The following is a 15,992-nucleotide window of genomic DNA, read 5'->3' on the forward strand; positions in this document are numbered from 1 at the left end:
ATGCCATCATGAGGCAGAGGCTGGGTTTTTAGAGGCCAATGGGAGGCAGGATCTGGGCCAGGAGAGGCCAACTTGAGAAGGATTTGGGTGTTAAGAGGCCACCAGGAGGAAGTAGGTGGGCCTAGAGAGGCTGACTTGAGGAAGTTTTTGGCCTGGAAACACCATTCTGGGACAAAAGCTGCAACTGGAGATGCTATTGTGAGGCATAAGCTTTGCATAGAGAGGCCAGTGTGTGGCAGGACCTGGGCCTATCCAGGCTGCCAGGGGATAGAAAGCAACCTGGCCATGAAGCAAAAGCTAGGTCTGGAACGGCCCCTGTGAGGCATAAGCTTAGCCTAAAGAGGCCATTGGGTGGCAGGAACTGGGCATGTAGAGGCTGCCAAAAAGCAGGAGCTTGGCTTGGTGGGCCCATGATGAGGCAGATGCTGGGCATGAAAAGTCTGCTGTGAGGCAGAGGTTAGGCCTGTAGAGGCAGATGGGAGCCAGCAGCTGGGCCTGGAGAGGCTGCCAGCATGCAGTAGCTTTGCCTGGGGAGGCTGCCAAGAGGCATAAGCTGGGCCTAAAGACCCCAGGGTGAGGCAAGTGCTCAGCCTGGGGTGGCCGACTTCAGGAAGATTCCAGCCTGGAGAGTGTGTCGGGGGCAGGAGCTGGGCCTGCAGAGGCCACCATGAGCTGGGCCTAATGAGGTTAGTGTGAGTCAGGACCTGGGCCTGTCGAGGCTGCCAGGAGGCAGGTAGAAACTTGTTCAGGGAAGACCTCCGTGAGGCAAAATCTGGGCCTGGAGAGTCCACTGGCAGACAAGAGCTGAGCTGGAGAGGCCACTGTCACTCAGGAGCTGGGCCTGTCCAAGCCATTGGGAGGCTGAACTTGGGCCTGGAGAGCTTGACTTGAGGCAGTTTTGGGCCTAAAAAGGCTACTAGGAGCTAGGCAGGAGCTGAGCCAAAAGAGGTGGTTGTGAGGCAGGCACTGGCCCTCTAGGCACAGCTGAGAGGAAGAGTTGGGCCTTGAGAGGCTGACTTAGGACAATTTGGGCCCAGATAAGCCACCCAGAGGCAGGAGCTGGGACTAAAGAGGCCATTGTAAGGGAGGAGCTGGGCCTGCATGAGCCACTGGCAGGCAAAAGTTGGGCCTCAAGAGGCCACTGAAAAACAAGAGCTGGGTCTTAGAAGGTGATCGTAAAGCAAAAGCTGGCCCTTGGGAGGTCAATAAGAGGCAGGAGCTGGGCCTGGTGAGTTCGACTTGAGAAAGTTCTGGGCCTAGAGAGAAGGCTGGGAGACAGGAGCTGGGCCTAAAGAGGCCATTGTAATGATGAACCTGGGCCTGTGGAAGCTGCCGTGAGGCAGTAGCCTCATCTGCAAAGACTACCATGAGGTAGGGTATGGGCCTAAATAGACCATTGTGAGCCATGAGCTTGGCCTCTAGCCAACTAGAAAAAGTTCTGGGCCTGGAGAGGCTGCCGGCAGGCCGGAGCAGAGCCAAAAGATTCAAGCAGGTTACATTTATTGGACACTATTTCCATTATTATATTGTAATATATAATGAAATAATTATAGAACTCACCGTAATGTAGAATTAGTAGGCATGTTAAGCTTGTTTCCCTGCGACTAGATGGTCCCATCTGAGTGTGATGGGAGAAAGTGACAGATCATCAGGCATTAGATTCTCACAGGGACCACACAACCTTGATCCCTCGCGTGCCTGGTTCGCAATAGGGTTTGTGCTCCTAAGAGAATCTAATGCTGCTGCTGATCTCAGAAAAGGCAGAGAGGTCAGGGGGAATGTGAGAAACAGGGAATGTCTGTAAATACAGATGAAGCTTCCCTCACTAGACACCACTCACCTCCTGCTGCGTGGCTCCCTACAGCTCCATGGCTCAGGGGTTGGGCACCCCTGCTCAAGTACATCCAAAAGGACCCTTTCCATGCCAGTCATTATATTGGTCAAGTGCGGTAACCACTTTGCTCCCAAAGCATGTGCCTCAGCTGGCATTTGATCACAATCAACAGTAAGTTGTAGCTTGAGTCATTATAAGGTCACTTCTCGAAAACCACCAGCATCCCATTTTCCATTGGTAAGGAGCTCAGCACTGCCCCTTGGATAACCAAACCTATGCCCAAATCTCATCTGCATGGGTCTATCTCCTGGGACCCTTCCTAGCATCAACACTGTATTAGTCAGAGTCCAGTCAGGAGACATAAACCACTCAAAAGTTTAAAGTGGTAAAATTTAATACAGAGAATTACTCATTATAACAGGGGAACAGCATAATGAGAAATTGGCTAGCACAAAGTAAAGAGAACTCTAGAGAATATATAGGACTAGCCAAGGTCAGGCATGGTGGCTTATGCCTGAAATTCCAGCAACTTAACAAGCCAATACAGGAGGATTGCTTGAGGCCAGAAGCTAGAGACCTGCCTGGGCAACACAGCAAGACCCTGTCTCTATACAAAAAAAGAAAAAAATTAGCTGGGTGTGGGGAAAGCTGAAGACGGAGAGTAGATTGAGCCTGGGAGGTCAAGGTTACAGTGAATTATGATTATACCACTACAGTCAAGCCTGGGTGACAGAGCAAGACCCTGTCTCAAAGAACAAAACAAAAAAGACAACCATTTACAGACAGAAAAGAAACAGAGCTAATAAGCTAAGATAAGGAAAGATGTTGAGATGTGACAAATAAATAAAGCAACATGAGGTCTTTTGTCTATTTTAAACAATCTTTTAAAATAACGTATTATAATACCATATGCTGGCAAAGGTACAGTGAAATGGGCACTTCCTTTCTTTTTTTTTTTTTAAAGATGGGGTTTCACCATGTTGGCCAGGCTGGTTTTGAACTCCTGACCTCAGGTGATCCACCCACCTCAGCCTCCCAAAGTGCTAGGATTACAGGCATGAGCCACTGCACCCAGCTAATGGGCACTTTCTTATACTATGGAGGGTGTTTAAATTGTATGTAAGCCTTCCAAGGTAAAGCTTGGCAATTTTTTTAAATAACAGAGATGGTGTCTCACCATACTGCTGGCCTCAAGCAATCCTCCTGCCTTAGCCTCCCTCCTTAGCTGTAGTGCTGGGATTATAGCTGGGAGGCACCCAAAACCCTGTCAATTTATATCAAGAGCAATAAGAATGTCCATTTACCATGACTCACAGTAATCTCACTTCTGGAAATACCTTGGGAGACAATTCAATCTAAACAAAAGGTCATCTACAAAAACAGTGAAAATCTAGGAGTAATTTAAGACAGGTGATTAAATGAAATAAGAAACAGTTATAAGAAATTAAACTGGTATTTATAGGCACCTGAAAATATCAGTTAATGTTAGTGCTAGTTTTTTGTTGTTTTGAGAAAGGGTCTTACTCTGTCACCCAGGCTGGAGTGCAGAGGCCCGATTATGACTCACTGTAGTCTCAGCCTCCCTGGACCCAAGTAGCTAGGACTACCGGCACATGCCACCGCACTAGGCTAATTCATGTATTTTTCCATAGGGATGGTGACTTCCTTTGTTACTGTGGCCTGTCTCAGACTTTTGGCCTCAGGCCATCCTCCTGCCTCAGCCTCCCAAAGTGTTGTGATTACTGGTGTGAGCCATCACACCTGGCCAGCTGGTACTTTTATTATTATTCCATTCAATTAAAAATTATTTGGCATTAAAACTATCATTTTCAAGGATATGGAACAATATGTGCCCTACAGCATAATTATAAAAACATAAACAGTCATCCCTCAGTATAAAGAGAGGATTAGTTCCAACCCCTCATCTCAGCATATACCAAAATTCATGCATACTCACATTTCACAGTCAGTCCTCTGGAACCCACGCAACAGGAAAAGTCCAAATATTGGTTGGGCATAGTGGCAAACACCTATAGTCTGAGCCATTTGGGAAGCTGAGGTGGGAGGATCGCTTGAACCTGGGAGATCATGGCTGCAGTCAGCTGTGATAGCACCACTGTACTCTAGCCTGGACAACAGAGCAAGACCCTGTCTCAGGAAAAAAAAAAAAAAAAAGGTTAGAAATTTTAATGAGGCCTGTTGGGGAAAATGCCATAAGCAAATTATAAATTTGTAGTGAGATCCCATAAGCGCTGAGGCAGGAGCAAAAGGCCTTAGCCTATTTCCATATAAATAATGAAGAAAGTAATTAGAAATATAACCATAGTAGTTATTAGTTATTCATATCTGATCTTAGTTATTCATAGGTGATCTTAATTCTTTTACTAATGCCTCTCAAGTCAGAAGTGTCAACCTGGGGTGACACTGTGAAATAAATGACACTAAGGCAAGATGCTCTAAGCCCTCTGTCATGCCTGCATAAGGGCTGCTGGAGGGCACCTTGGCTGTGCAGCGGCACCAGTGCTGTGAAAGCACCCACTGTTTAGCCAGCTAGGGAAGGAGATATCCAAAATGGCCAAGATATCTCCTTCCTGGGGAAGTTAGGAGAAAACTCCACTTCTCGAAGTTCTTGTGGTGAGGCCTGATAGCTGTCAGGTAGGCCTGCAGACATCTGGGGGCTTAACTGTCTCTAGGTGATGCTGTGCTTCAGTGGTCACATTCCATGTCTACTCTTATGTTCTACTTCCGCACCTGGTTCCTTTTGTCTTAGAAAAGATAATCAGTAATAGTAATATAAATCTTAAATGTTTTAGTTTTTTCTTGATAAGTATGGAAAAAGTGGTGATGCATTATGCTCCTTACCTCAATTCAGGTGCCAGAAATTCCAGAGCCCCTATCTGAATGACACATGATGTACTTGACCCTATCACTGCCACACCCTATCTACCCTACCCCCAGTCTCCACCATGCCCTACCTACCCAGCCCCCAGAATTGCAACTCAATAAAAGTGAGAGCGTCCCGGCATTCCGAACCACAGCTGGTCTCCGCGATTTGGGTAGCAGTGGACCCCTGGGCCCAAATTCTCTTTTTCTCTGTATCTGTTTCTTGTGTCTTTTATTTCTACAAATTTTTATCTCCACGCCAGCCGGGAGCGGCTCACAGAACCCTGTAAGGCTGGACCCTATATAAATTAATGAAGCAAATGGTGATAAATTAGTACAATTGACTTTCTAGAGTTTCTAAGGATAAAGGTAAGAAAAATGCAAAACACAGAGACAGAGCATAAAAAAAAGAAATTAGGGAAGCATTCTACGTGTATAATAGGATGACCCTGGCCATGTTTGTGCAGCAGCAGTATGTCACGTTATGACATACCTTGGAGAGAAGTTAACAAATGAGGAAGTTGATAAAAATGATCACAGGATCAAAATACTGATAGCTATAAGTAAACCATGAAGAATCTCCCTAACTGATGTCAGAAAAGTGGGAATATTATAGTGTGTGTTGAAGTTCCTTTACAACATTGTTTATTTGCCTTTTGTTTGTAAAAAAAAAAAAAATGTGTCTATTAAAAGTTCTTCTTGCTGTCAAAAGAATATGTGGGATTAAATCATTAGAATTGATTCTTCCATTTTTTTACTTTTATCTTCCTGCCATCATCCCCCAGTCTTTCTTTAGAAATTTTTATTTTTTTAGAAAATTGAACAAGTGCTTGCTGTGGTGGATCACACTTTCAGGATGGTAGGCGGCGGTGGAAGCGTCACTTGAGGCCAAGAGTTTGACACCAGCTTGACCAACAAAGTGAGACCCCATGTCCATGAAAAAATTTTTAAATTAACCAGGTGTCATCATGTATACCTACACTCCCAGCTACTCAGGAGGCTGAAGCAGGAGAATTGTTTAAACCCGGGAGGTGGAGGTTGCAGTGAGCTGAGATTGTGCCATTGCACTCCAGTCTGGATAACATGAGTGAAACTCCATCTTAAATAATAATAATAATAAAACCATTACATGTTGACATAATACTTTTTTTTTTAAGACAGAGTTTCATTCTTTCACTGAGGCTGGAGTGAAGCAGTGCAATCTCAGCTCACTGCAACCTCTGCCCCCTGGGTTCAAATGATTCTCCTGCCTCAGCCTCTGAAGTAGCTTGGATTACAGGCGCCCACCACCATATCTGGCTAATTTTTGTATTTTTTTAATAAAGATGATGTTTTGCCATGTTGGCAAAGCTGGTCTCAAACTCCGGACCTCAGGTAATCCACCTGCCTCATTCTCCCAAAGTGTTGGGATTGCAGGCATAAGCCACCATGCCCAGCCTGATTAATATATTTTTTAAAACTCTGATTAGTCAAGCAACAACACTAGGCAGGCGTCTCCTCATTTCCAGTGATAAAAACCCCAGTGGACAGCTCCAGAGTTGCAAGTGCTGCAGAGCCAAAAGGCTCTGACTTGAGATTCCATTATTTTATTTGTATTTCTATTTGTATTGTGAGACAAGGGCCTGCTCCATCACTCAGGCTGGAGTGCAGTTGTGCATTTATAATAAGCTCACTGCAGCCTCAACCTCCTGGGCTCACACCATCTTCCTGCCTCAGCTCCCCAGTGCTGGTACTACAGTTGAGTGCCACCATACCTGGCTATTTTTTAAAAATTTTTTGTAGAGTGAGGAGTCTTGCTATGTTGCCCAAGCTGGCCTCAAACTCCTGACCTCAAGAGATCTGCCCTCCTCAACCTCCTGCGTAGCTAAGACTACAAGTACACATCACCATGCCTAGCTACATTTATTTTATTTTATTAAATTTTGAAAAATATTTTTGTAGAGAAGAGGTCTTGCTTTGTTGCCCAAGCTGGTTAGCACACTATGATATTAAAAAGGACTCAAGATATTTATAATATCTAGTGTTAACACACTATGATATTAATGAAATAGCCATAGTATTTAAAAATCTAGCATTAACACACTGATATTAATAAAATGACATTTATAATATCTAGTGATAATGTGCTGTGATATTAAAACATACATGATTATTACATTCTCTAGTGTTAAACACTATGATATTAATGAAATGTCCATGATACTTACAATATCTAGTGTTAACACACTATGATATTAATAAAATATCCATGATATTTAAAATATCTGGTGTTAACACACTATGATATCAATAAAATGTTTATGATATTTATAATCTCTAGAGTTAAAACAGTGTTAGCCCACTATAATATTAATAAAATATATGACATTTATAATATCTAGTGTTAATATACTATGATATTAACAAAATAACTACAATATTTGTAAAACCTAGTGTTAACAAACATATTAATAAAATATGATATTCAAAATATCTAGTGTTAACACACTATGACGTTAATAAAACATCAATATTTATATCATGTTAAACACTGATATTAATAAAATAGCCATGATATTCGTAATACCTGTTAACACACAGTTATTGCAGTTTAATATTAATGAAATGTCCATGAGAGTTATAGTATCTAGTATTACCACAAAGTGTTAAACAGTTATTAATAAAATATCTGTGATGTTTATATCTAGTGATACACTATAATATTAAAAAGAGATATTTATAACATCTAGTATTAACACATTATATTAATAAAATATCTAGATATTTATGATATACAGTGTTAACACACTAAGATATTAACAAAATATCTTTGATATTTATAATACGTAGTGTTAACACAGCATGAACACACTATGATATTAATAAAATATACATGATATTTATAATATCTAGTGCTAATACCCAGTGTTAATATTAATGAAATATCCATGACATTATAATAACCAGTGTTAACACACTATATTAATAATATATCCATGCTATGTATAATATCCAGGGTTAACACACCGTATTAAAACACTATGATATTAATAAAATATCCATAATATTTACAATATCTAGGGTTAACACACTAAGATATTAATAAAATATCCATATTTATAATATGTAGTGTTAACACACTATATTATAAAACATTCATATTTATAATATTCAGTGTTAACACACTATGATATTAATAAAATGTTCATATTTATAATATCTAATTCAATAGTGTTAACACATTATGATATTGATAATTTATTAATATTTATAATAGCTAGTGTTTAAAAAACTGTATAAAAAATATATCGTATTTATATCAAGTATTAACACACTATAATATTAATACAATATCCATAATGTTTACAACACTGTTAACACTAGAATATTAACACAATATCCGTATTTATAATATCTAGTGTTAAAATACAAAGATATTAATAAAATGTGATATTTCTAATATCTAGTGTTAACACCCTATGATATTAGAAACATATTCTTGATAATTATATGTCTAACGTCAACACGTTAACACGCTATGACATTCATGAAATATCAATGAAAATTAGAATATCTAGTGTTAGAACACACAGTTAACACACTATATTAATAAAATATCTCCAATATTTATAAAATCTAGTGTTAATACACTCTGATATTAATAAATATCTGATATTTATAATATCTAGTGTTAACACATAATGATGTTAATAATATCTATATTAAAATATCTATATATCTATAATATCTAGTGATAACAGACTATGATATTAAAAATCTATTGACAATATTTCTAACATCTATTGTTAACACAGTGTTAACACACTATTACAGTAATAAAATATCTCTGATATTTATAATATCTAGCATTCACACACTGATATTAATAAAACTTCTATAATATTTATGAAATCTAATACACTAGGACACTCATAAAATATTTATGATAGTGTTAACACATTATGATATTAATAAAATATCAATGATATTTATAATAGCTAGTGTTAAACTCTGATATTAATAGTATGTCTATTATATTCATATCTAATGTTAATACACAGTGTTAGCACACTATGATAATAATAAAACATCCATATTTATAATTTGTGTACACACATGGTGTCAACAGTTTGATATTTATAAAATACCTATATTTAAAATGTCTAGTGTTTACACACTATATTAATGAAATATTTATAATATTTATAGTAACAAGTGTTAACACAGCATTAACATGCTATGGTATAAACAAAATAGATATATTCGTAATATCTGTTGATAACACACTATACTAATAAAATATATATATTTATAAAATCAAGTGTAAACAGTGTAAAAAAACTATGATAGCGAGGCCGGGCGCGGTGGCTCAAGCCTGTAATCCCAGCACTTTGGGAGGCCGAGGCGGGTGGATCACGAGGTCAAGAGATCGAGACCATCCTGGTCAACATGGTGAAACCCTGTCTCTACTAAAAATACAAAAAATCAGCTGGGCATGGTGGCACGTGCCTGTAATCACAGCTACTCAGGAGGTTGAGGCAGGAGAATTGCCTGAACCCAGGAGGCGGAGGTTGCGGTGAGCCGAGATCACGCCATTGCACTCCAGCCTGGGTAACAAGAGTGAAACTCCGTCCCAAAAAGAAAAAACTATGATAGTAATAAAATAACTGATGTTTATGATAGCTGGTGTTAAAATGCTATAATGTTAATAAAATATTGGTAATATTTATATCTAGTGTTAACACACTTCCATAGGGTGTACACCCACTGTGATATTAGTAGTAGATAGAAGATATTATGAACAATATTACAGCATGTATACCACTGTGATATTAGTAGTAATACTGGGGCCATTATTAATAATGCCAAAGAGTGTACACACAGGTTTTATACCCACTATGAATTAGCAGTAATATATTGAAGTTATTATGCATACTATCACAGGGTGTACACACACTGTGATATTAGCAGTAATATATCAAAGATATTAAACATAATATCACAGGATGTACACAAACAGGGATAATACTAGTAATATATTGAAGATATTAAGCATATCACAAGGTATACGACCCATTGTGATATTAGAAGATATTATGCATAATATCAAAGAAGGTACACCCACTGTGATATTAGCAGTAATATATCAAGGATATTATGTATAATGTTGCAAAGAGTGTACACACAGTGATGTTTGATAATATCTTCAATATATCACTGCAAATTGTGTACACCCACTGTGTACACCCACTGTGATATTAGCAGTAATATATTGACGATACTACTATACATACAAAATGTGTATGTAGACATCTATCCAAGATGGCCGATTAGGAGCAGCTTAGGCTTGCAGCTCCCAGTGAAAGCGCGGAGGGTGAGTGGATGCCACATTTCCAGACAGATTTTTATTGCCCGCAGACCAGGAGATTCCCAGGCAAAGGAGCCCCACGGGTTACCAGCGCTGCTGTTTTGGCTGCCGCAGCGGGTCTCCACACAAAATGCATGGATCTGGACACTGTTTTAGCTGGCGATTGGTGCTCCTGGGAGACAGAGTCGCCCATTCAACTGATAAAAAGGGGACTGAAATAGGGAGCCAGGCCGGGAGATTCCCAGGTGAAAAAGCGCCATGAATCTCCAGTGAAGCTGTTTCAGCCAGCACAGGAGGTCACCGCTCGGGAAATCACACAGGTCCAGGCACCCTTTCAACAAGCGACTGGAACGCCTGGGAGACAGAGTAACCTGTTCAACTGAAAAAAAAACACCAGGGGTCTGAGGCAGGGAGCTAGGTGTTCAGGCTCGGCCAGTCCCACCCCCACAAAAAACAGCAATCTGAAACGCTCTGGATTGAGAGTTTTATGGCAAGCAGAGTTGAACCGGGAATGATCTAGCTCCATGGGGGAGGGGCGTCCATCATTACCAAGGCAGTCCACCACTACTGAGGCAGGCTGCCATTCCTGAGGCAGTCCGCCATTACAAAGAGAGTCCGCCATTACAGAGGTGGGCAGCCATTGCCAAGACAGTTCTAACTATACCCCTATAAACAGGACTGCAGGGAAGTTCACACAGCACCTGGGCAGAGCCCACAGCAGCTCAGCAATGGCTCTGCAAGCAGAGCCTGCAGGGCAGGGCAGGGCAGCCCTCAAAAAAGCCAACAGCATGACAGAAACTTATAAATAAAGCCCTAATTCCCAGGGACAGAGTACCTTAGGGGGGAAAAAAAGACATTTATGAGTTATGCGGCAGCAGACTTAAAGGTACCTGCCCAGTAGCTCTGAATGGAACAATGAAGCTCACAGCTCAGCACCTGAGTGCCTATAAAGGATAGACTATCTCCTCAAGCAGCTCCCTGACCCCTGTATATCCAAAGAGTCACCTCATAAAGGAGAGCTCAGACTGACATCTGGCAGATATCCTTCTGGGACAAAGATAGCAGAAGAAACTGGCAGCAACCCTTACTGTTCTGAAGCTGCTGTGGCTGATCCCCAGGCAAGGAGGGCCTGGAGTGGACCTCAGCAGTCTTACAGCAGAGAGGCCTGACGGTTAGAAGGAAAACTAAGAAACAGAAAGCAATAACTTTATCATCAACAAACTGGATGTCCACTCAGAGACCCCATCTGAAAGTCAACAACTACAAAGACCACAGGTAGATAAATCCACAAAGATGGGAAGAAACCAGTGCAAAAAGGATGAAAACACCTAAAACCAGATGCCTCTCTTCCTCAAAGGGATCACAACTCCTGACCAGCAACTGACCAAGGTTAGATGAAGAATGAGTCTGATGAATTGACAGAAACAGGCTTCAGAAGGTGAGTAATAAGAAACTTCTCTGAGCTAAAAGAGCATGCTATAACCCAATATAAAGAAACTAAGAACTTTGAAAAAAGGTTTGATGAAAAGCTAATGAGAATAAACAGCTTAGAGAAGAATATAAGTGAACTGATGGAGCTGAAAAACACAACACAAGAACTTCGCGAAGCATGAGAAGTTTCAACAGCCAAATTGACCAAGCAAAAGAAAGGATATCAGATGTTGAAGATCAACTCAATGAAATAAAACAAGAAAGCAAGATTAGAGAAAAAAAGGGTAAAAAGAAATGAAAAAACTCTCCAAGATATAAGGGACTATGTGAAAAGACCTAATCTACGTTTGATAGGTGTACCTGAATGTGATGGAGAGAATGAATCCAAGCTGGAAAATACTCTTCAGGAGTATTTTATCCAGGAAAATGTCCCCAACCTAGCAAAGCAGGCCAATATTCAACTCCAGGAAATACAGAGAACACCACAAAGATATTCCTCAAGAAAAGCAACCCCAAGGCACATAATCATCAGATTCACCAGGGTTGAAAAGAAGGAGAAAATGCTGTGAGCAGCCAGACAGAAAGGTCAGGTTACCCACAAAGGGTAACTCATCAAACTCAAAGCGGATCTCTCAGCAGAAACCCTACAAGCCAGAAGAGAGTGGGGACCAATATTCAACATCCTTAAAGAAAAAAACTTTCAACCCAGAATTTCATATCCAGCCAAACTAAGTTTCATAAGTGGAGGAGAAATAAAATCCTTTACCAACAAGGAGTTAATCGAGATTTCATCACCACCAGGCCTGCTATACGAGAGGTCCTGAAAGAAGCACTAAACATAGAAAGGAACAACCAGTACCAGCCACTCCAAAAACATAGCAAATGTTAAACAGCATCAACACAATGAAGAAACTGCATCAACTAATGGGCAAAACAGCCAGATTGCATCAAAATGGCAGGATCAAATTCACACATAACAATATTAACCCTAAATGTAAATGGGCTAAATGCCACAATCAAAAGACACAGACTGCCAAATTGGATAAAAAGCCAAAACTCATCAGTGTGCTGTATCCAGGAAACCCATCTCACATGCAAGGATACACAAAGGTTCAAAATAAAGGGATGGAGGAAGATTTACCAAGCAAATGGAGAGCAAAAAAAAGCAGGAGTTGCAATTCTAGTCTCTAATAAAACAGACTTTAAACCAACAAATATCAAAAGAGACAAAGAAGAACATTATATAATGGTAAAAGGATCAATGCAACAAGAAGAGCTAACAATCCTAAATATATATGCACCCAATACAGGAGCATCCAGCTATATAAAGCAAGTTCTTAATGACTTACAAAGAGACTTAGACTCCCACACAATAATAGTGGGAGACTTTAACACTCCACTCTGAATATTAGACAGATTAGCCAGACAGAAAATTAACAAGGATATCCAGGACTTGAACTCAGACCTGGACCAAGCAAACCTAATAGACATTTACAGAACTCTCCACCCCAAATCCACAGAATATACATTCTTCTTGACACTACATCACACCTACTCTAAAACTGACCACATAATTGGAAGTAAATCACTCCTTAGCAAATGCAAAAGAATGGAAATCATAATAAACAGTCTCTCAGACCACAGTGCAATCAAGTTAGAACTCAGAATACAGAAACTAACTCAGAGCTGCACAGCTTCATGGAAACTGAACAACTGGCTCTTGAATGTTGACTGGATAAACAATGACATGAAGGCAGAAATAAAGATGTTCTTCAAAACCAACAAGAACGAAGACACAACATACCAGAATCTCTGGGACACATTTAAAGCAGTCACAAGAGGAAAATATATAGCAATAAGTGCCCATATGAGAAGCAATGAAAGATCTAAAATCAACACCCTATCGTCAAAATTGAAAGAGGTAGAGAAGCAAGATTAAAAAAACTCAAAACCTAGCAGAAGACAAGAAATAACTAAGATCAGAGCAGAACTGAAGGAGATAGAGACACAAAAAACCCTTCAAAAAATCAATAAATCCAGGAGCTGGTTTTTTAAAAAGATCAACAAAATAGGCCACTAGCCAGATTAATAAAAAAGAAAAGAGAAGAATCAAACAGATGCAATAAAAAACAATAAAGGGGATATCACCACAGACTCCACGGAAATACAAACCACCATCAGAGATTACTACAAACAACTCTATGCACATAAGCCAGTAAACCTGGAAGAAATGGATAAATTTCTGGACACTTGCATCCTCCCAAGCCTAAACCAGGAAGAAGTTGAAACCCTGAATAGACCAATAACAAGGGCTGAAGTTGAGGCAGCAATCAACAGCCTATCAATCAAAAAACACCCAGGTCCAGTTGAGTTCACTGCTGAATTCTACCAGACATACAAAGAGGAGCTGGTACCATTCCTTCTGAAACTATTCCAAACAATCAAAAAAGAGGGAATCCTTCCCAAATCATTTTATGAGACCATCATCCTGGTACCACAACCTGGCAGAGACAACAAGAAAATAAAATTTCAGGCCAATATCCATGATGAACATAGATGCAAAAATCTTCAATAAAATACTGGCAAACTGATTGCACAGCGCTTCAAAAACCTTATCCACCATGATCAGTTAGGCTTCATCCCAGGGATGCAAGGCTGGTTCAACATATGCAAGCCTATAAACGTAATTCACCACATAAACAGAACAAAAGACAAAAACCACATGATTATCTCAATAGATGCAGAGAAGGCCTTTGACAAAATTCAACAGCCCTTTATGCTAAAAACCCTCAATAAACTAGGTATCGATGGAACGTATCTCAAAATAATAAAAGCTATTTACGACAAACCCACAGCAATATCATACTGAATGGGCAAAAACTGGAAGCATTCCCTTTGAAATCTGGCACTAGACAAGGATGCCCTCTCTCACCACTCCTATTCAATATTGTCTTGGAAGTTCTAGCCAGAGCAATTGGGCAAAAAAACAAATAAAGTGTATTCAATTAGGAAAAGAGGAAGTCAAACTGTGTCTATTTGCAGATGACATGATTGTATATTTGGAAGACCCCACTGTTTCAGCCCAAAATCTCCTGAAACTGATAAGCAACTTCAGCAAAGTCTCAGGATACAAAATAAATGTGCAAAAATCACAAGCATTCCTATACACCAATAACAGACTTAAAGAGAGCCAAATCAAGAAGGAACTGGGATTCACAATTGCTGCAGAGAACAAAATACCTAGGAATACAACTAACAAAGAACGTAAAGGACCTCTTCAAGGAGAACTACAAACCACTGCTCAATGAAATAAGAGAGGACACAAACAGATGGAGAAACATTCCACGCTCATGGTTACGAAGAATCAATATCGTGAAAATGGCCATACTGCCCAAAGTAATTTACAGATTCAACACTATCCCCATCAAGCTACCAATGACCTTCTGCATAGAACTGGAAAACACTACCTTAAACTTCATATGGAACCAAAAGAGAGCCCGCATAGCCAAATCAATTCTAAGCAAAAGGAACAAAGCTGGAGGCATCACACTACCAGACTTCAAACTATACTACAAGGCTACAGTAATCAAAACATCATGGTACTGGGACCAAAACAGAGATATAGAACAATGGAACAGAACAGAGGCCTCGGAGGCAACACCATACATCTACAACCATCTGATCTTTGACAAACCTCACAAAAACAAGCAATGAGGAAAGGATTCTCTGTTTAATAAATGGTGTTGGGAAAACTGGCTAGCCATGTGCAGAAAGTAGAAACCGGACCCCTTCCTGACACCTTACACTAAACTTAACTGCAGATGGATTAAAGACTTAAACATAAGACCTAACACCATAAAAACCCTAGAAGAAAATCTAGGCAAAACCATTCAGGACATAGGTGTAGGCAAGGACTTCATGACCAAAACACCAAAAGCATTGGCAACAAAAGTCAAAATAGACAAATGGGACCTAATCAAACTCCACAACTTCTGCATAGCAAAAGAAAGTCATTAGAGTGAATCAGCAGCCAATAGAATGGGAAAAAAAATTTGCGATCTACCCATCCAACAAAGGGCTAATAGCCAGAATCTACAAACAACTAAAACAGATTTACAAGAAAAAAACAAACAAGCCCATTCAAAAGCAGGCAAAGGATATGAACAGACACTTTACAAAAGAAGACATACATGAGGCCAACAAACATATGAAAAAATGCTCATCATCACTGGTCATTAGAGAAATGCAAATCAAAACTACATTGAGATACCACCTCATGCTAATTAGAATGGCAATCATTAAAAAATCTGGAGACAACAGATGCTGGAGAGGATGTGGAGAAATAGGAACACTTTTACACTGTTACTGGGAGTGTAAATTAGTTCAACTATTGTGGAATACAGTGTGGTGATTCCTCCAGGACCTAGAAATAGAAATTCCATTTGACCCAGCAATCCCATTACTGGCTATACATGCAAAGGATTATAAATCGTTCTA

At 39.9% G+C, this 15,992-nt stretch overlaps 1 pseudogene; it reads right to left on the minus strand.

Annotated features, from left to right (window-relative positions):
- Nucleotides 1–335: 335 nt before the first annotated feature.
- Nucleotides 336–1,397, minus strand: LOC116564582 (annotated as a pseudogene).
- Nucleotides 1,398–15,992: the final 14,595 nt, after the last annotated feature.

The sequence above is a fragment of the Sapajus apella genome, unplaced genomic scaffold (genome assembly GCF_009761245.1).
Source record: "Sapajus apella isolate SASKATOON/1434 unplaced genomic scaffold, GSC_monkey_1.0 scaffold37, whole genome shotgun sequence".
NCBI classification, from domain to species: Eukaryota; Metazoa; Chordata; class Mammalia; order Primates; family Cebidae; genus Sapajus; species Sapajus apella.